This window comes from Bos javanicus, chromosome 9, assembly GCF_032452875.1.
Source record: "Bos javanicus breed banteng chromosome 9, ARS-OSU_banteng_1.0, whole genome shotgun sequence".
Lineage (NCBI taxonomy): Eukaryota > Metazoa > Chordata > Mammalia > Artiodactyla > Bovidae > Bos > Bos javanicus.
The window spans coordinates 98156660-98182992 of NC_083876.1; the positions used below are offsets into that span (position 1 = coordinate 98156660).

Sequence of the window (26333 nt, forward strand, 5' to 3'; positions counted from 1 at the left end):
ATGATCTTCGTTTTCTGAATGTTGAGCTTTAAGCCAACTTTTTCACTCTCCTCTTTCACTTTCATCAAGAGGCTTTTGAGTTTCTCTTCACTTTCTGCCATAAGGGTGGTGTCATCTGCAGATCTGAGGTTACTGATATTTCTTCTGGCAATCTTGATTCCAGCTTGTGCTTCTTCCAGTCCAGCATTTCTCATGATGTACTCTGCATAGAAGTTAAATAAGCAGGGTGACAATATACAGCCTTGACGTACTCCTTTTCCTATTTAGAAACAGTCTGTTGTTCCATATCCAGTTCTAACTGTTGCTTCCTGATCTGCATATAGGTTTCTCAAGAGGCAGGTCAGGTGGTCTGGTATGCCCATCTCTTTCAGAATTTTCCACAGTTTATGGTGACCCACACAGTCAAAGAGTTTGGCATAGTCAATAAAGCAGAAATAGATATTTTTCTGGAACTCTCTTGCTTTTTTGATGATCCAGCAGATGTTGGCAATTTGACCTCTGGTTCCTCTGCCTTTTGTAAATCCAGCTTGAACATCAAGAAGTTCACGGTTTACGTATTGCTAAAGCCTGGCTTGGAGAATTTTGAGCATTACTTTACTAGTGTGTGAGATGAGTGCAATTAGTGTGGTAGTTTGAGCATTCTTTGACATTGCTTTCTTTTGGATTGGAATGAAAACTGACCTTTTCCAGTCCTGTGGCCACTGCTAAGTTTTCCAAATTTGCTGGCATATTGAGTGCAGCACTTTCACAGCATCATCTTTCAGGATTTGGAATAGCTCCACTGGAATTCCATCACCTCCACTAACTAGCAGGCTTGCCATTTGGGGTTCATCAGGTAAGGAGCAAAGGAGAGTCATCTTGGGCCAGTAATGACATCAGTATCTTACATATTATGATCGTTTTAGAAAGAATATTGGGTTTAGAGTTGGCAACAGAGACCAGAGGCCAAAGCACTGACAAACTCAGAGAACAAAGCAACACAGGCTGGAACAAGACCAGACAGTGGTGCTGGAAGGAAGGAAACAGACACATGAAAAACTACGGAGGCCCAGCCAAAAGAACTGGTAGACAGACCACAGGGGCTTCCCAGTGTTGATGCTGTTTTGCTAGAGCAGTGATAAAATTAAGATAGGTAATACAGAGGGAGGGCAGCGTGGAGTGGCAGAAAAAGAAGAATTTACTTATTTTAAAACTTGAGATTTTATTTACTAATTTTTATTTTTTTGGCCATGGTGGGTCTTCATTGCTGTGCGTGGGCTTTCTCCAGTTGTAGCGAACAGGGAGTACCGGTAGTTGCGGTGCCCCTCATCGCAGCAGTGTCTCCTGCTGTGGAGCACAGGGCCTAGCATGTGTGAGCTTCATTAGCTGCAGCTCACAGGCTTCGGAGCACTGACTCAGTAGTTGAGGTGCATGGGCTTAGGTGCTCCCCGACATGTGGGATCCTCCAGGACCAGGGACTGAACCAGTGTCCATTGCACTGCAAGGCAGATTCTTAACCACTGGAGCACCAGGGAAGCCCAAGAATTTATTTATAAATACAGAGATTTGATATATCTCTGCAACACAAAGGAGTGAGGAAAGAAAAACAGAAATATGGCACTGTAGGTCAGACTGTAGATTTGGAAGCATTCTACACAGAGCTGGTCATCAAATTCATAGGACTGGGTGAAATCACACACAGAGAGCACTGAAAGTTAGAGGGAAACCCCCAGTAATGCCACTTATACTATCAACAAAGAGTATAAAATACGTAAAATAATAACTAGGCAGAACCGATGAGAAACAAAGTACAAGCTATATTAAGAGATAAATGTAAACACGTTCATCATAGAGACAAGAGATTATGTTTCAGGATAAGAGAAATAATTTGGTTAAAGTCATTCATTCTCTAATTAATTTGTAATTACAATTCTAGCAAAAAACTGCAATATAATTTTGGGAAGCTTAATAATATTGTCCTAAAGTCATCTGGAACAAGCATCTGAGAGTAGCTATTTTTAAAAGAGAAATAATGAAAGGAGAACCTAACACATATTAAAGTATTATAAAAGCACAATAATATAGTAGCCACTCATATACAGAAAGACTACTGTATTAGAAACTACAGCAATAGACACATGTACAATTATGGAAATGATAAAAACCTTGACTTTCAAATCAGCAGGGAAAGAGACAACTTAATATGAAGCAACATATAAGAAAAGTTTTTCCTCTGAGATGGGTTGAGGAGGATGGAAGAAGTCTGAGCTTTACATACATAGAGTAGAAAGCTTCAGTGACAGAAACACAAAACAGAGTGTTCACTTATTGCAAGTTATGGAAATGAGGGAATTGTGGGTTCCAGTGAATGTTTAATTCTGGAAGGATCAAAGAAGACACCCTTGGCCATAATGAAATGAAGCCTTTAGAAGGGGATGTGTCAAGAAGGATTATTTGATTGTGATGATAGCAACAGCTCTGGAGAACAGATGTCTGGATGAATTTTGATATCTGGCTTACTGGAAATGAAGAAATAGTGGAGGTAAAAAAATAAAACTTTATTGTCAGGGAGTGGGCCTGCCAAGTTTAAGATTTCTAAGATGTCAGTTCTGAGAAATGGCATAATAAATCAGACCGCAGCAGTAGAAACGTCTGGCCAGGATTTTGACAGGTCAATAATGTAAGGTCTGAAGCTCCCACAAGAAGTGCCTAGGAATCAAGGCAGAAAGGGGATGGGCAGTGAGGTGATGAAGTCCTCCTTTCCTGTGGAGGACTGGTCTCCTGGTAAACAGATGAAGAGGAACAAGAGGAAGCGACTGTGCTTAATATTTTTTGAGCTGTGACTAAGGTAAAACGTTTCTGACAGGCAGACTGTGAGGTAGATGTGTAATTTCTCTCTCCATGGTGTCTAACACACAGCACATGTAGTGTCAAAGAATCACCCAATAAAAAGATGCTGTAGGATGTGCTAGAAGAAATGCTGGAAAGCCTAAAGCCAACCCCACAATCTGACCACGGGTGGAGGAGACAAAACAGGATGTGCGGCAGCCACAGGAGCGCATGGAGGTGAGCAGCGTCACCAAAAGAAGGTGGGGCTCAAAGAGGAGAGGTGCAGAAGCTTAAAAGGAAAGTCAGGGGGAGAAGGACAGTTCAAGGACAGAAACAGACTCTTAGTGACTGATTCAAACTAGAAAGCCAGGGTAGCGATCCAGAGTGTGAAATGCAGCTGTCAAGCAGATCCACATCTGTGCCTGCAGCGATTTAGAAAGTATTGTCCAGCTTGCAGATTTCTTTGAAAAAAAAATTTTTTTAAAGGCTTATCTAGGTAAAAATAAAAAATTAAAAGTAATACATTTTAAAAAAGCTTTATTGACAGGTATAACTGGCATACTATAAAATTTTACAACTTGATATGTATGGGCCTATGGATGCCCATACAGTGAAGAATCTGCCTACAATGCAGGAGACCAGGGTTCGAGCCCTGGGTCGGGAAGATCCCTTAGAGAAGGGCATGGCAACTCACTCCAGTATTCTTGTCTGGAGAACCCCATGGACAGAGGAGCTTGGCAGGCTGCAGTCCAAGGGGTCTCAAAGAGGTCGGACACGACCGAGTGACTAACACACGCATGCACCCATGAACCTATTAACACTGCCGACCTAACGAGTGAATCTCCCCAGAAGATTCTTCCTGCTACTTCCTAACTCCTCCCTCCTGCCCCTTCCAGACTAACTCTTGCCTTCCCACCCTCATCCCTAGGCATCACTCAGCTGTCCTCTGTCTCTAGAGAATTTTGTAATTGCGGGAATTCTTACAAATAAAACGATACAGTCTATACTTTCTTTTGTCTGATTCCTTTCCTTCCATGTAATGATTTTGGAAATCATTCATGTTGTTGCATAAATACTTCACTTCTTCTTATTATTGAACAGTACTCAATTGCATAGACATACCAAAATGTCCTTAGCCATTTACCTGCTGATGGATTATTTTCAGCTTTTGGCCACTGCACATAAAGTTGCCACAGCATTTGTGTAGGAGTCTCTGTATGGACACTCGCTGTTGTTTATCTCAGGTAAATGTCCAGGAGTGGAACGGCTGAGTCACGCAGTGGCTCCACACTTAGCTCTTCAAGAATCGGCCAAATCACTACTCCACAGCGGTTTTCCTGTGGCCACTCCTGCATTTTTCCATTGCCTCCTGTGGTGTACATGCAAGAGACTGCTGTTTGTTCCACGTCCTCCCCAACGCTGGGTATAACCAGTCTTTTTAACTTTATGCATTCTAACAGATATAGAATGGCATCTCACTGTGGCTTAAATCTGCATTTCTCTAACAGTAATAACGTTGAGCGTCTTTCATGTACTCATTTACCATATATATGTATGTATGTATACACATACATCATCTGGTGAAGCATTTGTCTAAATCATTTGTGTATGTTTCACTGGATTGTTTTCTTATTTATCGAGTTGTGGGAACGCTCTATTCTAAATACAACTCCTCTCCCTGAAAGATGGTTTGCAAGCAAGTTTTTCCCCAAGTTTGCCTTGTTTTTGCATTCTCTTAACAGTGTTTCTTAAAGAAGAGAAGTCCTTTGTGTTGATGAAAACCTATTTATGGATCATGCTCTTGGTGTTGAATCTAAGAAACCTTTGCCTATTTCAAGGTCATTGAGTGTTTTCTATGTTCTCCGAGATTTTACCATTGCAAGCTTTACAGATAGATCTATGATCCATTTTTAGTTAGTTTTTGTATATGTTGTTGGTACGGATTGAAGTCATAACTATTTTGTACCTGATAGTGATCTTACAGATCGTCTGATCTAACCCTTCTACTTGTAGATGGTATCCACATTATCAGACAGTGGCACAAATGATATGTCTAAAAATGTACACCCATAAAGTAGATTTGAGACCTAAGTTTAAATCTAAAGACTAAATCAAAAGCTTGCAATGCACCTTCATGTCCTCAGTGTAGCCAGGTTACAGAAAAACCCAGCAATTGTAACACATGCTGATTTGAAAAGCTACTTTTACAGGTTTAAATTAAATAATCTCCAAAGTATATTTTTTAAAAGCCACATGTAACACAAAGTAAAAAGAAAAGTTTACTGGAATCAAGAAGGCTATTTTAAAGAATACCTCCCCTGACAGAGGTTAAGTAACCACATCACCGATGAAGCTGTAGCATTTTGTCTCAACTATCCCAAAAGACAGTTTTAGGACAAATCTCGACTGATATTTATTTGATATTACTACCCTTTTTCAAAAGGGCAAATACTTTGCCCCACTGTCAACATCCAGCAATCAAAAACTATGGTGTGTAAGACACTCCTTGGGTATACTGCCTACTTTGCCTCTGACCCATGAAGCCTCAAAATTGATTATTCTGAAGTAGGATATGCTAGTAAGGTTGAAGCCATGGGTTAAGGACTGGAGCTCAGCACTTGGAGGGTCTACATTTGAAATTCTTCCTTATGGTGCCTTCCCTAATCACTGTTTGAGTATATTTCTTTTTCACTGGAGTAGGGAATGGCAACTCACTCCAGTATTCTGGCCTGGGAAATCACATGGACAGAGGAACCTGGCAGGCTACAGTCCATGGGGTTGCAAAGACTCGGACATGACAGAGTGACTAACAACACTTTCACGTTCATCACTACCATGTAGGGTTTTCTTTCTCTCTTTGGATCCTATTGCCTTTCACATTAAAATAGTTTTTTCTTATTTCCCCAAATTATCAAATGCAACACCTTTCTCTTTTCTTCTTCAAATAATATTAAGTATATAGACACATATATGTTGTTACATCAAGATTACTGACATACAAATCTAAGCTAGCTAGCAAATGCAAAATTTGATTCCCACTGCCATTATAACTCAATAGAGCAACCTTGATAAATCGATAAGAGAGATGTAAGGAGCTTATCTTTTAGAGGTACCACCAGATCTGTTTCTAGTCTTAGGGTATTTCAGGAAAATGTTTATTTCAATAGATTCACTTACTACAAAAGACAATATCATAAAGGCTTATAACACATTTTTTAAAAAAACTGAAATATAAGTTCACTAGTATAGGTAATAAACTGGCAATATTTTAACAGCATAAACAACCACTTCTTTTTCTTCTCATAAATTCAGGTTTACATCCATTGGCTTTGTTTAAAGCAATCTTCAGTGCATCATTTTCTGACCACTATGTCTGAAATATTTTTTTAACAGTGCACAACAGGAGATTTTTAATATAAACAGTTTTCTAAATTGTCTTTATTATTGTTTTCACAGCAGCCACAATGTGATAAATATTGAAAAAGGTACTACTATATTCCAGCCTCACATTCAAGTAGATACTATTCAAAAGCATAAGAGACAAAGACAAATACAATAAAAAGTTATTACAAAAAACAGGCAAAATACAGGAAATCTCTTATTCAGCCTCTCAGATTCACAGGTTTTTTGAACAACTCTAAAAATAGCAAGGAAGAGTCCTCTTTGCTTAACAGCACTTAAGACTCTTATTTCCTTTTCTTCTATCAAAAAATAATAAAGCAGAAGATAAAGTAATATGTAAGTGTTAGTCACTCAGTTGTGTCCAACTCTTTGCAACCTCATGGGTGGTAGCCCACCAGGCTCCTCTGTTCATGGAATTCTACAGGCAAGAATACTGGAGTAGGCTGTCATTTCCTCCTCCAGGAGATCTTCCTGACCGAGGGATTGAAGATCTGGATTCCAGGTCTCCTGCAGTGCAGGCAGATTCTTTACTGTCTAAGCCACCACTGGGATTCTTTACTTCCCAGCCACTTTACTGGGAGGCCCATAGAGTAATACACCAGCAAAATATGCAGACATTTACCAAGCACAGATTCTCTTGTAAGACTTCTGAATCTTTAAGTAATATGATAAATATAACTTGGAAAATTTGATGATGATATAAAATTGTCATGAAGAAAACTTAAAGCTATACTGGATGTCCACTGTTGGTCTTGAGTGCATTCTTATATGTGACAACATTATAGACAAAGAATCTGACTACACATGTTTATCAGCTGTAAGCTGTTCATTCCCTTTGATCCAGTAAATCTCATTTCTCTGAGTCAACGAGATGTTCTCAAAAACTAATTCTAAACTTGGAGAAAGGTTCATACAGAAAGATGCACAATAGCAGTGTTATATATACTGCTGTATACAATATGCTGTATATAATATACTGTTGTATATAATATGCAACATATTGAAAACATCCCAGCTATATGACAACAAGAAGTAAAAATACGATGTATTCAGTTCACTTGGTGGATCATTATACGGGTATTAAAATCTCCTTGCAAACACAACGTATGAACCCAGTAATACCTAACGAATTTAAATGAAATATAGAAATGTACAAAGAACATCATTACAGTTACAATAAAAATGACTCATATAATCAAATGCACTGTTAAGAAATCACTATCACTAAAAACTTGAACAACAGTTTTATTGGGGCGATGAGAATACCTTTTATTTTTTTCTCATACTTAACAAATGTCATTTAATTAGCATATGTTATTTTTAAATGTAAACTATTTGATATTTTTAATAAGAGAGCCAGGGAAAAGAACTTGACTTATGCTTCTCCAGCAGGGAAGGGGAGGAGCCTAATTTATTCCAGGCCTGTGCTGTCCAACAAAGCCAGTGGACTCTGTGCTGTTGAACAAAGCTACTGAGGTGATGGAATTCCAGCTGAGCTATTGCAAATCCTAAAAGATGATGCTGTGAAAGTGCTGTACTCAGTATGCCAGCAAAGTTGGAAAACTCAGCAGTGCCCACAGGACCGGAAAAGGTCAGTTTTCATTCCAATCCCAAAGAAAGGCAATGCCAAAGAACGTGCAAACTACCGCACCATTGCCCTCATCTCACACGCTAGCAAAGTAACGCTCACAATTCTCCAAGCCAGGCTTCAACAGCCTTGGCTTCTGTGTGTTCAAACCAGATTTAGAAAATGCAGAGGAACCAGAGATCAAATTGCCAAAACCCGTTGGATCATCGAAAAAGCAAGAGAGTTCCAGAAAAATATCTACTTCTGCTTACTGACTACACCAAAGTCTTTCACTGTGTGGGCCACAACAAACTTGGGAAATTCTTTAAGAGATGGGAATATCAGACCACCCTACCTGGCTGCCTCCTGATAAATTTGTATGCAAGTCAAGAAGTAACAGTTAGAGCTGGACATGGAACGGACCACTGGTTCCAAATTAGGAAAGACAATATGTCAAGGCATATTGGCAACCTGCTTATTTAACTAATATGCAGAGTACATACTGAGAAATGCCTGGCTGGATGAAGCTCAAGCTGGAATCAAGATTTCTTGGAGAAATATTAATAACCTTAGATACACAGATGACACCACCCTTCTGGCAGAAAGTAAAGAAGAACTAAAGAGCCTCTTGAGGATAGTGAAAAAGTTGGCTTACAACTCAACATACAGAAAACTAAGATCCTGCTATCCGGTCCCATCACTTCATGGCAAATATATGGGGAAACAAGGGACACAGTGACAGACTTGATTTTTTAGGGCTCCAAAATCATTGCAGATAGTGACTGCAGCCATGAAATTAAAATATGCTTGCTCCTTGGAAGAAAAGCTATGAGCAACCCAGCTGCCACTAAGTCGCTTCAGTCGTGTCCGACTCTGTGCAACCCCATAGACGGCAGCAGGCTCCCCCGTCCCTGGGATTCTCCAGGCAAGAACACTGGAGTGGGTTGCCATTTCCTTCTCCTATGCATGAAAGTGAAAAGTGAAAGTGAAGTCGCTCAGTCGTATCCGACTCCTAGAGACCCCATGGACTACAGCCCACCAGGCTCCTCCGTCCGTGGGATTTTCCAGGCAAGAGTACTGGAGTGGGGTGCCATGAGCAACCTAGACAGCATATTAAAAAGCAGAGACATTCCTACTTTGCGAACAGAGGTCAGTCTAGTAAAACATAGGTTTTTCCAGTAGTCACGTATGGATATGAGAGTTGAACTATAAAGAAAGCTGAGCACTGAAGAATTGATACTCTTAAACAGTGATGTTGGAAAAGACTCTTGAAGGTCCCTTGGACTGCAAGGAGATCAAACCAGTCATCCTAAAGGAAATCAGTCCTGAATATTCATTGGAAGGACTGATGCTGAAGCTGAAGTTCTAATACTTTGGCCACCTGATGTGAACAACTGACTCATTGGTAAAGACCCTGACGCTGGAAAAGATTGAAGGTGGGAGGAGAAGGGGACGACGGAGGATGAGATGGCTGGATGGCATCACTGATGCAATGGACATGAATTTGAGCAAGCCCTGGGAATTGGTGATGGACAAGGAAGCCTGGGATCCTGCAGTCCATGGGGTTGCAAAGAGTTAGCCATGACTGAGTAACTTAGCTGTGCTGTCCAAGAATGCAGTCACTAGAGAAAGACAGCCATTTAAATTTAAATTAATCAAAATGAAGCACAAAATGTAGTTCCTCACTCACACTAACTACATTTCAATTGCTTAGTAGTCATATGTGGCCAGGGGCTACTGCATCATACAGCAGACAAAGCATTTCCATCATCTCAGAAAATCCTATGGGAAAGAGCAGCTCTAGGTAATTTGCACGACCCCAAAGAGAGAAGGTGGGGGTTCAAAGTGCGAGACTCTCTGACTAGTTTATGCTAAACCAGCAAGTTCAGTCCACTGATGGAGCCTGCCCTACAGAGTGAAATACTCTATAAAATGGCTGGCTCCTGGGGCAGTAACAAATGAACTATTGATCATCACTTTATATATTTCTGCTAGCTTCAATGGGATACTTTTTTTTCTGGTGTCTAATAAATTCACTAGAAAATCACATGTCAGAGGGTTACAGACTTAAACAAATTGTACCTCACCCTAAAACAGAACAATTCCACCAACAAGCAGCCTTTCCAGAGAATAAACAAAAATCATTCGTGTATTGTAGCAATGGCTTGTCTTGGGGAGGTAGAAACAGAGGAAATCAAAAGAGAATTTTAGAAATGTTTTAAAATTCTTTTGTTTTAAAACTTTCTGTTAAAAGGGACGAAAAAATAAATTCTTCTGAAAAACCAGTACTTCTTAGCATCAAAACCACTTAAGGAGATAAATACTTAAGAGTGAAAAAAACATATATCTTTCAGAAAATGCAGTAGTATAAAGCAATAAGAATACAATTCACTGAATCATTAATGCAAGTTTTATCTACTGTGATATTTTGTGCAGCTGGTATTCCATTACATATTACACATTTCCCAGTAGAATGTTTATTTAATTTTCTTGATTTACCCTCATCATTGTATGAAGATGTTCCAATCAATTTTAAATTAATAGGCTGACTTCATTTCAAATATGCAGACTGCATTTTACTGACATATTGTGAACACTACAAAAGGCTGATTATCTTTGTTGAACTATGCCAAGATACTCTGATTTTTTCAGCCTTTTCACCCTTGAGATTTTAAACTCAACTCTTTAGCCAAAGAAATTGAACTAACATAAACTATAACTATTAAGATGAGTTGCATTTAAAAGTGTTTTAATTCCCCACAGCTTTCTACACAATTCAAAAATTATGTACATTTTTAAAACTTACAAAATGTTCCTTAGAGTTGGGAATTTTATTCCCATAGCAATTAATATCAGTGGATAATCCTTAAAAAGTATGAACCTTAATGACTGGCTTAAAAATGTGTTTATTTAGAGAGGCAAACAGCCAGAAAAACACGTTTAGCATTTGGAGTCAGAAGGGCTGGATTTGATGACCAATTCTGCTGATTCTTGAAACCTGTTTCTTTATGGAGAAAATGGGCCTATAGGAAGGCAAAATTTAAAGGGAGTTGTTGTCGAGATGATACAGAGTGTGATCCAAAAAGCAGGTTACTTATTTTAAACTCTGATCAATGTTAATAAGGTAAACTATTTGAAACAAAACCAAAACAAAATAGCTATGATTAAAAGACAGATCACAGAAAGATAACCTCCCTTTAAATATACCTTAAGTATTATCAACAAACAGATGTGTGAGAAATGTAAATAATGGACTATTTCTTTATCAAATGTCCCATTAAACAGAACTTCCTGGGACTTTTCAAATGTAACTTAAAAATGGAATTCAGACATTCTTCATAAATACACTTATCACAGGAAATAAAGAAGATCTGTAATTTATATAAATTGCATCTGTCATATTGTTAAGTCATCAGGTCCTGATATCCTCCTGCCCATGTTCAAATCCATCCCATCACTGACTAGATGCGGACCTTGGGCAGCTTGCACATCTGACCACTAATGCTGTCATCTGTAAGATGGGGATGATGACACCAACTTCATGGTGCTGCTGTGATAACTAATGATGATACCATGAAGACTCTCTCACAAAATATGCATACTATAAAGTTTCAGTGAACATTTGAAGTAATTTTAGCATCTTGATTGGATGATTGGTTATGAACACTGTCCTCATGTAATAGGAAGAGACAGACCAAGCCAGCTTTCTGGTGTCTCTTTTTATAATGGCACTAACCCCACATTGAGGGTCCCACCCTCACAACCTCAACTAAAGCTAACTACCTCCCAATGTCCCATCACCTAAAGGAGTTGGGGTTCAACATATGAATTTGAGAACAGTGGGACAATTCAGTCCATAGCAGTAACTTACAATCAATCAATGCTGAAAGAAGGTCCTGAATATTTGGCAGCACATGGGAATTGCTTTGTAACTGACTAATTTACCTTCATAAAATATGATAAAAACAAAGAGACGTAAAGCTGAGTGGAGAATGACTTAAGCTATATTCCTGAGAACATCTTAAGAGCCTTTTCTAGAAGAATAGCTAGTTTCCTTCTACTTTTTCCATATGGGAAAGAGATGAGCCTCTTGTTCAGTCTCTCAGTCATGTCTGACTCTTTGTGACCTCATGGACATCAGCACGCCAGGTTTCCCTGTCCTTCACTACCTCCCAGAGTTTGTCCTTCGCTATCTCCTAGAGATGAGCTAAAACAGGAGAAATTTAAGTTAATGTTCATAAAGCACCATGCCTCTTTTTAACATGGTCATCATCTTGCAGATGTTACCTAAAATGACAAAAGAGTAATCACACTGCTGATTTTGAACAATCTATATGAAACACAAAATTAGTCTTCTAAGAAATGATAACAATTTGTTACTGAAGACATGTATGCAAATTGTCCCACCTGTGTTACTTTTCATACAGGCCAAACCTAGCAGGAATCTCTAATTATCATACCAGTTGGAAGGCTTAACAAGGGTGTTGCCGGCCCACAAATGCAATTTGATTCTCAGCATGACTGCAAGAATGGCAATTTACAACCTCCAGCAATAAGGAACTAGGAATATTAAGGTTTTATTAATTTATACAATGGAGGGCACATTGTTCTTAGATTAGCCAGAACAACAGAAAAGGAACATTTGGGGATCTTATATTAATACTTCACTTATTATTTGGTGCTAAATTTGGATTACAATAATTATGGTAATGATTCTAACAGTTATGAAGCACACATACCTGTGAACAGGGTATTTATTATAATTAACTCTGTTCACAGAAGAGAAATATTTTACTTGAGTAAACAGCCTGAATTAAAAATCAAGTCATAAGGTAAACACCTAAATTACAAATGGTACTGCTTTATGTATGGATGAATCTCACAGACATAATATTGACTGAAAGAAATCAGACATAAAGGAAACATAATGCATGATTCCTTTTCTATGAAGTTCAAGAACAGTGAGAACCAACCACTGGTGTTAGGTGTCAGAGGGTGGTTACTTTTGGTGTTGGACTGACTGGGAGAAGGCACGAGGGAGGCCTCACAACTGTCAGAAACATCCTGTATCTTGTGATACAGGCGGTGAGAATGTTGGTATATGCATATGGAAAAATCCCTTGAGCTTTACACATAAGATTTGTGCATTTCACTATTTGTGTGATATATCTCAAGTGAAATGGGGAAAAAAATGTCTATAGTATTAGATAACCATCTAGTAAAAATGAGTAACAGATCAATAGTACCAGTTAATAAATATATAATAATCTTTTTCTTTCATAAGACAAGGTTTTCAATTTTAACTTTACTTTAGTAAATACCAAGGGTCCCCTTAGAAGGCTGTAAAACCCATCCTGTGTAGCACAGCATTACATATTCCACATTTCAATGTGGCTACAACTCCTAATATTCCTGTCAAGATTGCCACATAAGCTGGGTTATTGATAAAACAATTGCTACTCCTCTAAGGAGTTTTATTTGCTCTTGTTGCCTATCAGCTTAGTACACAGCAGAAAATATTCTTGAAAAGAATCAAGTTCTATAAACAGGAATAAATGATTATGGAGTAGGCATCTCTATAATTGTGTTTTTACTTTTTTTTTTCCTAGTTGTTTCGCAAGAAGTACAGCCGAAAATTGAGCCATAAAGTCTGCCTTGACAGAAAGGCATTAGCCTACCACACTAAAGCACCAAGATAGGAGAGACAGTTATTTATGAAGGAACACTATCTGCTATTATCCTTTTGAGATTCTACAAAAGGGCTAAATATTGATGCATTTCCAAGTCACCTTTCCCCCACTTCTTGTATTAACAAGCAGGAGTATGTTTTAGATGCTCCTAATTTGTCAAGATCAGGTGAGCAGAACTGTTGTACAGAGCACACTGCTCTATTCCTACAAGGGCTCTGCAACCCTGCAGGTTATTAATAATTCATAGGTCTTTCTTAGTTCACAACAGGGGCATTACTCAGAGGGCATCATTCTTACTGAAAGAAGTTAACAGCAATGGGCCTTCAATGCACAAGTCAAACAAGAAGACTTCTATGAATCTATGCACAATTAAGACCTGTTAAAGAGCTCCAGTTACTACAGCCCCTCTCCACCCACCCCTCTCCCCCTAAAAATACTCAGCATTCTTCATCTGTTTATTCTGGTGTTGTGCTGATGTGCTCAATCGTGGCCGACTCTTTGCGAGCCCATGGACTGTAACCTGCCAAGTTCCTCTGTCCATGGAATTTTCCAGGCAAGAATACTGGAGTGGGTTGCCGTTTCCTTCTCCAGGGCCTCTTCCTGACCCAGGGATTGAACCCAAGCTTCCTGCATTGCAGGCAGATTCTTTACCACTGTGCCACCGTGGGAAGCCATGGAGAGATTAAATCGCCCTCCATTTATTTGGCTGTCCACCAACTCCTGTCACAGTGTAGTCCACAGATGGAGAGGGGCCAGCTGGCCAAGTCAGAGCAGAGCATTTTTAGAGTTTTAAGAGTTGTATTAACACAGAAATTCTTTTAAAATCATTTCCCTTTATTCCATATTGAAATGGTCAATGCTGCTGGGTATAAACATGGTTCTCTAAACTAAATTAGTATGTCCAAACTAGCCTTTCAGGCAGGATTATGACATCTATCATAACACATGAACTTCTGGGTTGCAGCATTATTTATTTATCAAGGAAATACATGAAGGGTCCCAATGTCTTTATGACTGAGAAGAAACAAGTCTCCCGGAAAAGGAACACTATCTTTTATGGTCTTTCTCAATACGCTCAGGCCTCCTGGGTAAAATGGAAACCACTCCATAAAATTCATCTCAAATAATAGCAGTCCCACCTCAGAAGTCTAAAAGGGAGAATTAGGAAAGAGTTTAAGAAAGTAGAACAAGGTAAAGCCTGTGCCCATGACTGAATGTCCTGCTTCTTAAAAGCATCTTAAAAACAATAGAAAATCAAAACCAGATACTGTCAGGCCCAAGTGCCTATGGAAGCGTGGTCACCAATTCAAGACCAATGGCATATGTCAGAACTCTTTATTCTGAGTGGATTGTAGCCCACCAGGCTCCTTGGTCCATGGGATTATCCAGGCATGAATACTGGAGTGGGTTGCCGTTTCCTTCTCGAAAAATGTACTCCAATACAACTTAAGTTTCAAGTATAATTTATGCTTTCTGTGTATCAGTAAAAAGAACCCTTGCTCTAGCTAAAAATAATACCTCAATTTTACTAAGGATTTACTATGCACCAGGTACCTCTCTACGCATTTTGCATGTATTAATATATCTATAATGCTCATGACAATCCTATGGAGTAGGAGTTATTATTACCTCCATTTCACAGATAGGAAAATCAAGCAGACACAGAATGCTTAAGTAATTTGCCCAGACACCCAGCTAGCAAATAATGAAGCTGCTATTCACATGCAAGCCGTCCGTCTTCAGAGCCCATCGTCTCACACTGAGCTCTGTCTCTTAGTTTAAAGGCACTATCCGTTTACTCCATGAGAAAGGATCATTATGGAAAAGGAATAGTTTTTACTCATTAGGAAGGCTGAATCAACTTTGGGGAGGATATCCCCTACAAAATAAATAGAAATCCACCACCAAAATCACTGTATCAGTGACACTTGCTCTGTTACTAGGCACAAGAGTTTCAATGACTAACAGAGAAAAGGCTTTCAGACAATCTGTAAATGCATAAAGTTATTGATAATAATATATGATAGATAACAGGTGAAACTGAGAAAAATTTGATTCTATAACTACATCTCACTTTCTCCGGTTCCTTTAAGATTCTAACCATGTTGAATCAGATGTTCATCCTTGGGGTTTTTAGTTTTTTGCTTTTAAACCAATGGAATGCCCCAGGTCAGAGTAAGTACAGTGAAGTGATCTTCGAAAACCCTGGGGTTTGTCTTTATTGATAATTCCAAATTTTAAGTTCTGCTCATCAATGATTACAGAAAATAACTACCAGATGTCCCTCTTGTCACTGAATTTATGCCTGCATGCCGCAATGAATAGTTTGCTCGTGAAGGATATGATGTTCCAAAAAATGGAGCCTTCCACAGCAGTACTACAGTCATTTACCTTGGATGTCTGCAGCTGACCTCTTTCAAAACAAAAAGAACTCCACCAGGATGAAAGTAAGTTATTATTTATTTTTCTAGGCATATTATTTATTTTCTACATGTGCAAAGCATCAGATTATAAATAAGGAATCTTTTCATAAATACCTAAAAAACTTTTGCAAATTAAAGTCATTGAGTTATCCTTTTTGTTTGTCCCAGCTAAAAATACAGTTTAAAATGCTATAAAGAAATCACAGTAATGAGAACTGACAGCCAGGAAGAATGAATATACAACCACTGTATTGACAAATGTCAGTGGTAGGTTCAGGAAGACTGGACCCAAACACTGGTCAAATCAATGAAAAGAGCATGTACATCTAAAGCAATGGCTTTTAGTTTTTAAAATCACAAAACACAGTAAGAGGCGCAATTTACATCAAGACCTGATAAATACATACACATTCATAGGTCTCTAAGTGAAATCACAGCTTCAGGAAACCATACAGACCTTCATAGACGAGAAGCTCTCTCCTTTCTACTCTACTCTTTTCTATTCTATTCCGTTATAAAAACTACTTATAACTGGCTAAGTTCACTTTGTGAGTCACTATCAGCTCACTATTCCACACTGTAGAGCTCTTATCTGAAGGGGATGAGGAAGCCAGCACAGTCAGAAGAATCAGCAGCAGAGAAACAGGGAAGTGAAAGTGAGGTCGCTTAGTCATGTCCGACTCTTTGCAACCCCAGGGACTGTAGCCCGCCAGGCTCCTCTGTCCATGGGATTCTCCAGGCAAGAATACTGGAGTGGGTTGCCATTTCCTTCTCCATTTCCTTCTTCCCAACCCAGGGATTGAACCCAGTTCTCCCACATTGCAGGAAGACTCTTTACTGTCTGAGCTACCAGGGAATCCAAAGGATGTGTCAGAAGTGGGATGTGTCAGAAGAGAAATAGTAATGATCCCCAAAACAGAGACATTGCATCTTCTGGTTCCCACTGCCTCCAGGAAAAGATGTATCTGAGTGAGACCTTCAAAATCATGAGTGTTATCTACTATCCCAGACTTATAGACTGAACTGTGTCCGCATGTAGCCTCATGAAAAGATGTCCCAGGTACCTCCTTACCCAGGCGAGGTACAACTGGTGAGCCACCCAAACATTCATCATGGAGCTGTAAGAATCCAAGAAGCAGTTTGTCAGCCCTACTTTGGGCAATAAAGGATAATGAGAGTTTATCTTCAGGTTTTTCTTTCAACATGGTCTTGGGTCAACAGTGAACAGGTGCACCAAAGCAGTCCATGACCAGTGAAAGTGCTGGGAACAGCACTGGAGCCATCACCACCTCTGACGATGGTCTCGGCCCCAAACATACGAAAGGCACTCAACCTGGAAAAGGAGATTCTCCATCCAGCAGACTTCACCCCTCTGTCACCAAAATACGAGATGCCAATAACTAGCTTTTTTTTTTGCTTCTAAGAAACTTTAATTACTTAAAACACATGCTTGCTAAGTCGCATCAGGCATGTCTGACTCTTTGTGACTGTATCGACTGGAGCCCACCAGGCTCCTTTGTCCATGAGATTCTCCAGGCAAGAATACTGGAGTGGGTTGCATGCCCTCCCTCCAGGGGATCTTCCGGACCCAGGGATCCAACCCGCATCTCTTATGACTCCTTCATTGACAAGCAGATTCTTTACCACTACTGCCACCTGGGAAGCCCCAAAATGAAAATGTCAGGCTCTCAGCTGTGTCTGACTCTGAGACCCCATGGACTGGAGATCGCCACGCTCCTCTGTCCATGGGATTCTTCAGGCAAGAATACTGGAGTAGGTAGCCATTCCTTTCTCTAGGGGATCTTTTTGACCCAGGGATGGAACCCAGGTCTCTTGCATTGCAGGCAGATTCTTCATAGTCTGAGCCACCAGGGAAACTCCACATAAACACGGATTCCTCAGATATTCAAATCCTCCAATTCAGATCTCAAAAATCTTGGTGCTCTCTCTAAAAGCTTAATTGCAGCCTTTTAAAAAGAGCCATTTGAGGAGGTGTGTAGTGACTGAACAACCATTTAAACAGGAGGTAAATATCAGGAATAAATCAGCTAATTCAACTTCCACATGAATTTTTAATATGACACATAAAAATTACTGAATAAACAAAAAAGGTATCTACTGACCTTGTGCACGTCCAGGGATAAATATTGGAGCAACTTGGTGTTTTCAGATGTAGAAGAGGAAATACGGAGCTCTGGTAGGCATTTCTGTCAATAGCTGCAATCGGGAGCTGAATTGTGATTGTTTCTCTTGTTCTACAGGCCAGAGATGAGGGTGATAATCATGGCAAGCGGCAGAACAAGAGGCTCCGGAAGCAGAATTAAAAGTATAAAGAATAAGCATACAGGATGCAAGTCTTTACGGCAGCCATTTGGAAACCTGCCCACCAGCATTAATGCTCCTGGAAGCAAATGAACAGATGGGCACCTCTAAGCTTAGAGACCCACTCAAAGTTACTCAAAATTAAGATGTGCCATTCCTCAAGAGAAATTACAGTCTGGGAAGAATTCGTTTACCTGTGACTAACCTAAGAACAACATAGTTGAAAATTACATCCCTCTGAGTCATCGGGGAAGCCCTGAAAATTACACACAAGTCAATTTAAGTTAAATGTGAATCTTCATCCTTTAAAAAAGTTATGAGTATCTGGTACAGAACTTTTTAAACAGATTTAAAAATTGATTTCATTTGATGATATTTTTTTTTAATTTAATGATACATTACATATGGAATAGTTTCCCAAAATAGTTCCAAAGCAGGTTTCATGTTAAATGTGAAGCTTCAGTTCAAAAGGAATGGTCCTTATCTGGATTTTCTATGTTAGGCCCACATTCATTTTTTATATCGAACAAATAAGACTTAGCAGCACAACAATTAAATGAATAACACTGCAGATGGATTTGTCAAGTCTGCTTTTTAGCTCTAAAGCTTTAAAGTCAAACTCTAGTAACTGTCAATATGCTCCTATCACATCCATACCTGTCCTCTACACCACAAGTCAGTGTAATCTGCAGACAGAAATGAGAAGAAATTGAACATATTTTATGGCTGTTCTGCTTGAGGGAAGAAGAATAAGGTAAATCAATACTTCTTGTCATTTCATAAAAATACTACATTCTCCAAGACATTTAGCCAGCATTTGCCCATTTAAGCAAGGACAAAAACATAAAAAAGAAAGTTTTTAACTTAGAAAATTAGCACGTCAATATTTCTGGGTCACAGAAATTGAAGTCATAGCACGCATTGCTTCAAAATCTAAGTTAAATACATTCTCAAGGTTGGTTACTCTCAGTAATGGCAACTACCATTAAGAAAACCTAAAATTTCAGGAATAAAGAGTCATATTTAACATCCTGTTATTGCCACTGAAATATTACTAAATTTATAGCCCCATTAAAAAATGCTGCCAGGACATGACTTTCCTTATAAAATTAGATCTGTAAAAACATTCTATGTCTTTGCTCATACACTATATTTTCCTCACTCACTATCCCATCAATTCAACAGGAAATTTTTCTTAAAACTATACTGTTCAGTATTATTTCTGACCTTTGGAAATGGATATTTGTTGATTACCTAGCCATGTCATTATACATTTAAAGAGAACAATGTAAAGTTGAGTCACAGAGACTCCCAATGATCTGTCATAATTTAGGAAATGAATTCTGAGTGAACAAACTGTAAGTGGACCTGAGTTATAAAACAGGTTATATATAACTATACAAATTAAACAAAGAATTCCCTGGTGGCTCAACCAGTAAACAATCTGACTGCCAACTCTGGAGACCCAGGTTTGATCCCTGGGTCAAGAAGAACCCTGGAGAAGGGAATGGCAACCCACTCCAGTATCCTTACCTGGAAAATGCCGTGGACAGAGGAGCTTGGTGGGCTATAGTCCATGAGGCTGCAAAGAGTCAGACACAACTGAGCAAGTAACACCTTAAGCAATATTTAGGAATATTAAAAAGTATTAATGGGGGAGAGTGGATGTATGTACAGGCACTGCTGAATCCCTTCACTGTTCACCTGAAACTATCATAACACTGTTAATTGGCTATACCTCAATACATAATAAAAATTGTTTTAAAAAAGAAAAGTATTTAAAGTCAGAGATTTTTAATTTTAATTTAATGCCACTTTTAATGTTCAGAAGTGATTGTATTTTAAAAACATTTTGAGTAGAATGACTAATAGAACCTCTAATGTAGCAAGAAAAAAATAAAGCATTAATAGTAAAATATGGTAAAATTGGAAGTTCATGGCATGGAGTTAGTTCAAGGAGAAACTGTAATAGAGTTTAAATCATGGCTAACAATTAACTGCTGATTTGGGGGCAACTGTGGTCTCTCTGAACCAAAGATATGCAGAATGGGATATGCAGAATGCATGGCTATTGGGATACAACTAATACAACTGGGATATGCAGAATGCATGGCTATTCTGAAGATTAAATGAGCATCTACCTACCCAACCAGTGTCTGGCATAAGGTGTTCAGTAAATGTTATTTTTTCTCTTCTACAAATGAACTAACAACAGGTAATGAGGACTGGAGTAAGGACAGGGGGCAATGGGTAGCAGGTTCTAGTGAGGGGAAGAGTGAGGAAGGGGCACAGTGAAAGAAAAAAATGATAAAGGATAAAAATGAAGGACACAATATATCCCCATAGTAAGGATTGCTAAATATCATGAAGACAAAAAAATCAGGAAAACACAGAGTGCTAGATCATTAACATCCTGGCTTTTTAGGCCAAGGAGTTCAGTGCTGAATCCTTAGGAAGATGTGGTTCTGCCTATATGAGAAAAGCCCAGGCTTATGAGAGGAAGAAGAAAACCAAGTTCAAGCCCTGTTTCCCTTGTGGGTTTCTACTTGAAACTTTTGATTTAGAAGTTGGTGGATTTTTCCTGTGCCCCTGATTAGGCTTTAGTGACTGGGAATGCAAAGGTCTTTTGGAAGAGCATTCATTTGTTGTGAAGAAATTAGACCCTGAATTCACTGAGTTGTTTATTCATATGATTGGTGACAGGAAGGATTTTTAAAAAGATGCTCCATCTCGGAGATTACATTTTCTTCATCCATAAATATTTCAGAATTTATCTATAACAGGGAAGGACTCTTCTAAAGTGTACTGGAATACCATTACACATCTGCTGCTGCTGCTGCTAAGTCGCTTCAGTCGTGTCCGACTCTGGGCGACGCCATAGACGGCAGCCAACCAGGCTCCCCCGTCCCTGGGATTCTCCAGACAAGAACACTGGAGTGGGTTGCCATTTCCTACTCCAATATTACACATCTAAAAATTTTTTAATATTTCCTTAACATCAAATTGGTATTCAATTATGTTCTGCTGCTGCTGCTGCTAAGTCACTTCAGTTGTGTCTGACTCTGTGCGACCCTACAGACGGCAGCCCATCAGGCTCCCCCGTCCCTGGGATTCTCCAGGCAAGAACACTGGAGTGGGTTGCCATTTCCTTCTCCAATTCATAAAGTGAAAAGTTAAAGTGAAGTTGCTCAGTCATGTCCGACTTTTAGCGACCCCATGGACTGCAGCCTACCAGGCTCCTCTGTCCATGGGAGTTTCCAGGCAAGAGTACTGGAGTGGGGTGCCATTGCCTTCTCTGCAATTATGTTCTACTGTCTCTTAATTTTTTAACAAAAGATCCTTTGTTCAACTCAGAATCCAGATGTTTTCTTCCAAACATCCAGGTGCTGGAGGTGAGAGGGTGGCTAATTGAGAGCACAGATGAAAAAGATCAGACATGGGCTGACAGTTATTAAAGTTGGGCGACTGGTATAGAGTTCATTGTACTACTCTCCCTAATTCTGTATAACCCTCACATTGTTGATAAGGAAAATCTTTTATACTTTCTATAGTAGAAAATTAAACAGAAACAAATATCAATAGTATAAAAATAGCTTTATTTTATTTTCTATGTATGTTACAGCAACAAAAAGTTCAGTTCAATTCAGTTCAGTCACTCAGTCATGTCCGACTCTTTGCAACCCTATGGACTGCAGCATGCCAGGCCTCCCTGTCCATTACCAACTCCCAGAGTTGACTCAAACTCATGTCCATTGAGTTGGTGATGCCATCCAACCATCTCATCCTCTGTTGTCCCCTTCTCCTCCTGCCTTCAATCTTTCCCAGAATCAGGGTCTTTGCAAATGAGTCAGTTATTCACATCCAAAGTATTGGAAGTTTCAGCTTCAACATCAGTCCTTCCAATGAACATTCAGGACTGATTTCCTTTAGGATGGACTGGTTAGAGTCTTCTCCAACACCACAGTTCAAAAGCATCAATTCTTCAGTGCTCAGCTTTCATTATAGTCCAACTCTCACATCCATACGTGACTACTGGAAAACCATAGCCTTGACTCAACGGAACTTTGTTGGCAAAGTAATGTCTCTGCTTTTTAATATGCTGTCTAAGTTGGTCATAACTTTTCTTCCAAGGAGTAAGCATCTTTAGTTCTTCTTCACTTTCTGCCATAAGGGTGGTGTCATCTGCATATCTGAAGTTATTGATATTTCTCCCAGTAATCTTGATTCCAGCTTGTGCTTCATCCAGCCCAGCGTTTCTCATGATGTACTCTACATATAAGTTAAATAAGCAGGGTGACAATATACAGCCTTGACGTACTCCTTTTCCTGTTTGGAACCAGTCTGTTGTTCCATGTCCAGTTCTAACTGTTGCTTCCTGACCTGCATACAGATTTCTCAAGAGGCAGGTGGTCTGGTATTCCCATCTCTTTCAGAATTTTCCACAGTTTATTGTGATCCACACAGTCAAAGGCTTTGGCATAGTCAATAAAGCAGAAATAGATGTTTTCCTGGAACTCTCTTGCCTTTTCAATGATCCAGCGGATGTTGGCAATTTGATCTCTGGTTCCTCTGCCTTTTCTAAAACCAGCTTGAACAACTGGAAGTTCACAGTTCACTACTGTTGAAGCCTGGCATGGAGAATTTTGAGCATTTTTTTACTAACGTGTGACATGAGTGCAATTGTGCGGTAGTTTGAGCATTCTTTGACATTGCCTTTCTTTGAGATTGGAAAGAAAACTGACCTTTTCCATTCGTGTGGCCACTGCTGAGTTTTCCAAATTTCCTGATATGTTGAGTGCAGCACTTTCACAGTATCATCCTTTAGGATTTGAAATAGTTCAACTGGAATTCTATCATCTCCATTAGCTTTGTTCATAGTGATGCTTTCTAAGGCCCATTTGATTTCATATTCCAGGATGTCTGGCCGTAGGTGAGTGATCACACCATCATGATTATCTGGGTCATGAAGATCTTTATTGTACAGTTCTTCTGTGTATTCTTGCCACCTCTTCTTAATATCTTCTGCTTCTGTTAGGTCCATACCATTTCTGCCCTTTATTGAGCCCTTCTTTGCATGAAATGTTCCCTTGGTATCTCTAATTTTCTTGAAGAGATCTCAAAAATTAGGCTACATCTATTCAAGGAATAGTTAAAACTTTATTGAAGTTGAAAACTCATTGAAAATCTTCAAAAGCTATTAAGTTTATGGAATCAATTTTTGCATATCCATTTTTAGTAGATTTTCAATACTCTCAATAGTACCATTTCTTAAGAGAGGAGTCCAAGTTAAAAATAAAAATTCCTGGATCCTATTTCATTTCATCTTACATATTCTATAGGATGGGCTTCTCTGGTAGTTCAGACAGTAAAGAATCCGCCTGCAGTGCAGGAGACTTGGTTTTGATCCCTGGGTTGGGAAGATCCCCTGAAGAAGGGCATGACAACCAACTACAGGAAATTCTTGCCTGGAGAATCCCCATGGATAGAGGAACCTGGCAGGCTATAGTCCATGGGGTCGCAAAGAGTTGGACATGACTGAGTGACTAAGCACAGCACAGCACATTCTATAGGATAAGTGAGGCTGTCACATTATAGCACAGGTAAGGAGAAGACAGTTGAGGAAGGGAAGTCATTTTCAGACCTCGTGAATCATGAGGACAACGGAGACTGATACATGCTTTGTGTCCTAAGCCGCCTCATTTGCTGCCCCTGAGAAGGGCGATTACAGGAGACTCTGGGGACTTGGCCCATATCTTCAGACGTACATATATGTTATGTAAAAGTCTTGTTCGTGTACAGGAAATGCTTTCGTTCCCCCGCTTGAACATCTCAGCAGATGTGCTGAGGTTCCAGAAGAGGATCAGCTTAGACAGAGTATCTGTAACTGTGGCAAAGCCTGCTAGTTGCCTTGTCTCTCCCTCTTTGTTAACAGAATCCTGGTATAATGAGGGGTAGAAGGGGGCCTAGATTTTTTTTTTTTTAAACTACATTTCACAACAAGAGGTGGCCATATAATAGAGTCCTTGTTACTGGTGTTAGTATACCATCGGTTGGCTGTGGTGAAGTCCTTTACAAGGGGATGGATGGACTGTTTTGCTACATTTTGCCACTAGCCCTTTGCTCCTTTTGTCTTCTTATCGATAACTTCGTGTGCTGGCTAGTGTTCAGGAACCATCATATCAGCATGAGGATCCCAGCTAAACCCTAATGACCGTGGCTCCCAAAGCCCAGGTGCCTCACGTTTCTGCAGCCCCTGGCCAGAAAGACTGTTTTTCCTCTTGCACCTCATGTGTCCACAAGTACTTGGCCCCAAGGGAAAATCCACTGACACCCAAACCTCCTTCTATGGCTCCCCACCCCCCTCCCCTCAAGCCATGCACTTGCCACAGGGCTTTCTGCTTCTCTTCCCCTCTACCACCTTCAGTCAGTTGTTCTGTATTATGCCCCAGATTTATAGCTATTTCCTTTTGAGGTAGGAGATTCCAGTAGGGTACAAATCCCTTATATTTGGAAGTAGAGTATGTTAGAACTGCTAGAATATAGACGAGGAAGTGCTAGAATATATACATTACTATGAACATTTCTTGAACAGAGAGTGGTACTCATAAAACCTGATCTGGTGATCGAGTTCACAGAAACAAGCCTACTTGAACGTTTTTTGAAGAGCTCTCAATTGTCCACTAAAAGGTTTTGTTAGCCATTTTACAAATATCATTAAATTACTCCTATGTATGGTTAAGGGTTAAGTGATGGTGGGTATAGCCTATAGATAGCCACTGGGATAGAAAAATAAACCTTTCCAGACCATTTCAGGTAATGTAAGTCAAGGGATACATTTAGACTACTAGGTGATGAACAAAGCGTGAGGAAGATGTGCGGGAAGAATATAAAATCATTCTTGCCATTTAAAAATCTTACTGAAAAGAAAAAAAAATTACAAAAATATATTAATGGAAATCAATATATAATGCTAACATATGGAGAAAAAAATGCTGCTGCTGCTGTTTTGTTACTAAATCATGTCTGACTCTTTGCAGCCCCATGGACTATAGCCCCCCAGGTTCCTCTGTCCATGGGATTTTCTTGCTAAGAACATTGGAACGGACTGCCATTTCCTTTTCCAGGGGATCCTCCAGACCCAGTGATCAAACTGTTGTCTCCTGCTTGGCAGGTGAACTTTTTACCCTGAGCAACCTGGAGAACTCTAGAGGAAGAAATACATGCCTCTCCCCTGCCGCTGTATTACAGCAAAATAAACAAAGCTAGGATTAGAGAAATGATTAATTCCTTCTATACACTATGCTGAAACTCTGAATAGATAACATCTGATAAATTGTGGAATATGATTAGTATACACAGCACATTGGAGATCACCAATAACTTAGCTTTTCTATAGTAACAGATAATTTAAAAATAAATATTTTAATGTGTGATCTATTCTGTCCATTTCTTGTTATATTTTTCAAAGTCAAATATGAAATAAAATCTAATTTTAAGAATAAAAATGACTCCAGTGTCTGAAGTCTGAGTTATTAAAAGAATACTGAAGCCATTAACAAAAGTAAGTTGGAAGAAACTGATTTAGGAAGAAGAAAAAGAGATTTTATATTTCTAGTATGTCCAATATGCATAAATAGCAGGAAAACCTTGTTTTTTGCCCATCATTTTTAGTTCGGTACAAGTGAAACAACAGAAATTTTGATAACACAAAGATTTTGACTATTCGCATCTGAACTTCACTCACTTCCTTGTCTGGTGGCCTCCAGCAAGAATATACGATTTGCTTTCCTTCATAGAAAAATTGTGACCACAACATCAAACTAGAGGGTTATCTTTTGAGAATTAACTGGCATAATTAAACTAAAATACCAGCAAAGAGTAGGTATCATATGTTAATATCTCCCCCCACCGATTTCTTCTTCCTATTCTCTTCTGAAACCCAAGTTTGGTTCTGTATGAGTCTCAACCTGAAATTGATTCGTTTGCTAACCATCCTTCAACATGAAATACTCATATCAACCATACATCCTTTACCCCTTTTCTTTACAAAAGTTATACATTCTTCAAGGCCCAATTCAAGGCTCATCTTTTTGATGAGTAAACAATCATTCCAATCTGTAT

At 39.2% G+C, this 26333-nt stretch overlaps 1 protein-coding gene and 1 long non-coding RNA gene across 5 annotated transcripts in view; one reads left to right on the plus strand and one right to left on the minus strand.

The window, feature by feature from the left end:
- Positions 1 to 18570, plus strand: part of LOC133254273 (uncharacterized) — a 35313-nt gene extending 16743 nt beyond the window's left edge. Inside the window, exons 3-4 of the long non-coding RNA XR_009738628.1 lie at positions 15732 to 15914; positions 18152 to 18570. This is a non-coding gene — a long non-coding RNA (uncharacterized LOC133254273). The remainder of the gene's footprint in view (positions 1 to 15731; positions 15915 to 18151) is intronic.
- The window catches only part of PRKN (parkin RBR E3 ubiquitin protein ligase), a 1237035-nt gene that overhangs the window by 1188381 nt on the left and 22321 nt on the right, over positions 1 to 26333 (minus strand). The window contains exon 1 of one of the 4 annotated variants that reach the window (XM_061428496.1): positions 18014 to 18158. The exons of 2 other annotated variants lie outside the window; for them this stretch is intronic. The gene's annotated coding sequence lies outside the window, so the exon portion shown is untranslated. Of the gene's footprint in view, positions 1 to 3952; positions 8662 to 18013; positions 18159 to 26333 lie in introns of those variants that run through there. One more of the 4 variants, XM_061428498.1, reaches the window with a different exon arrangement.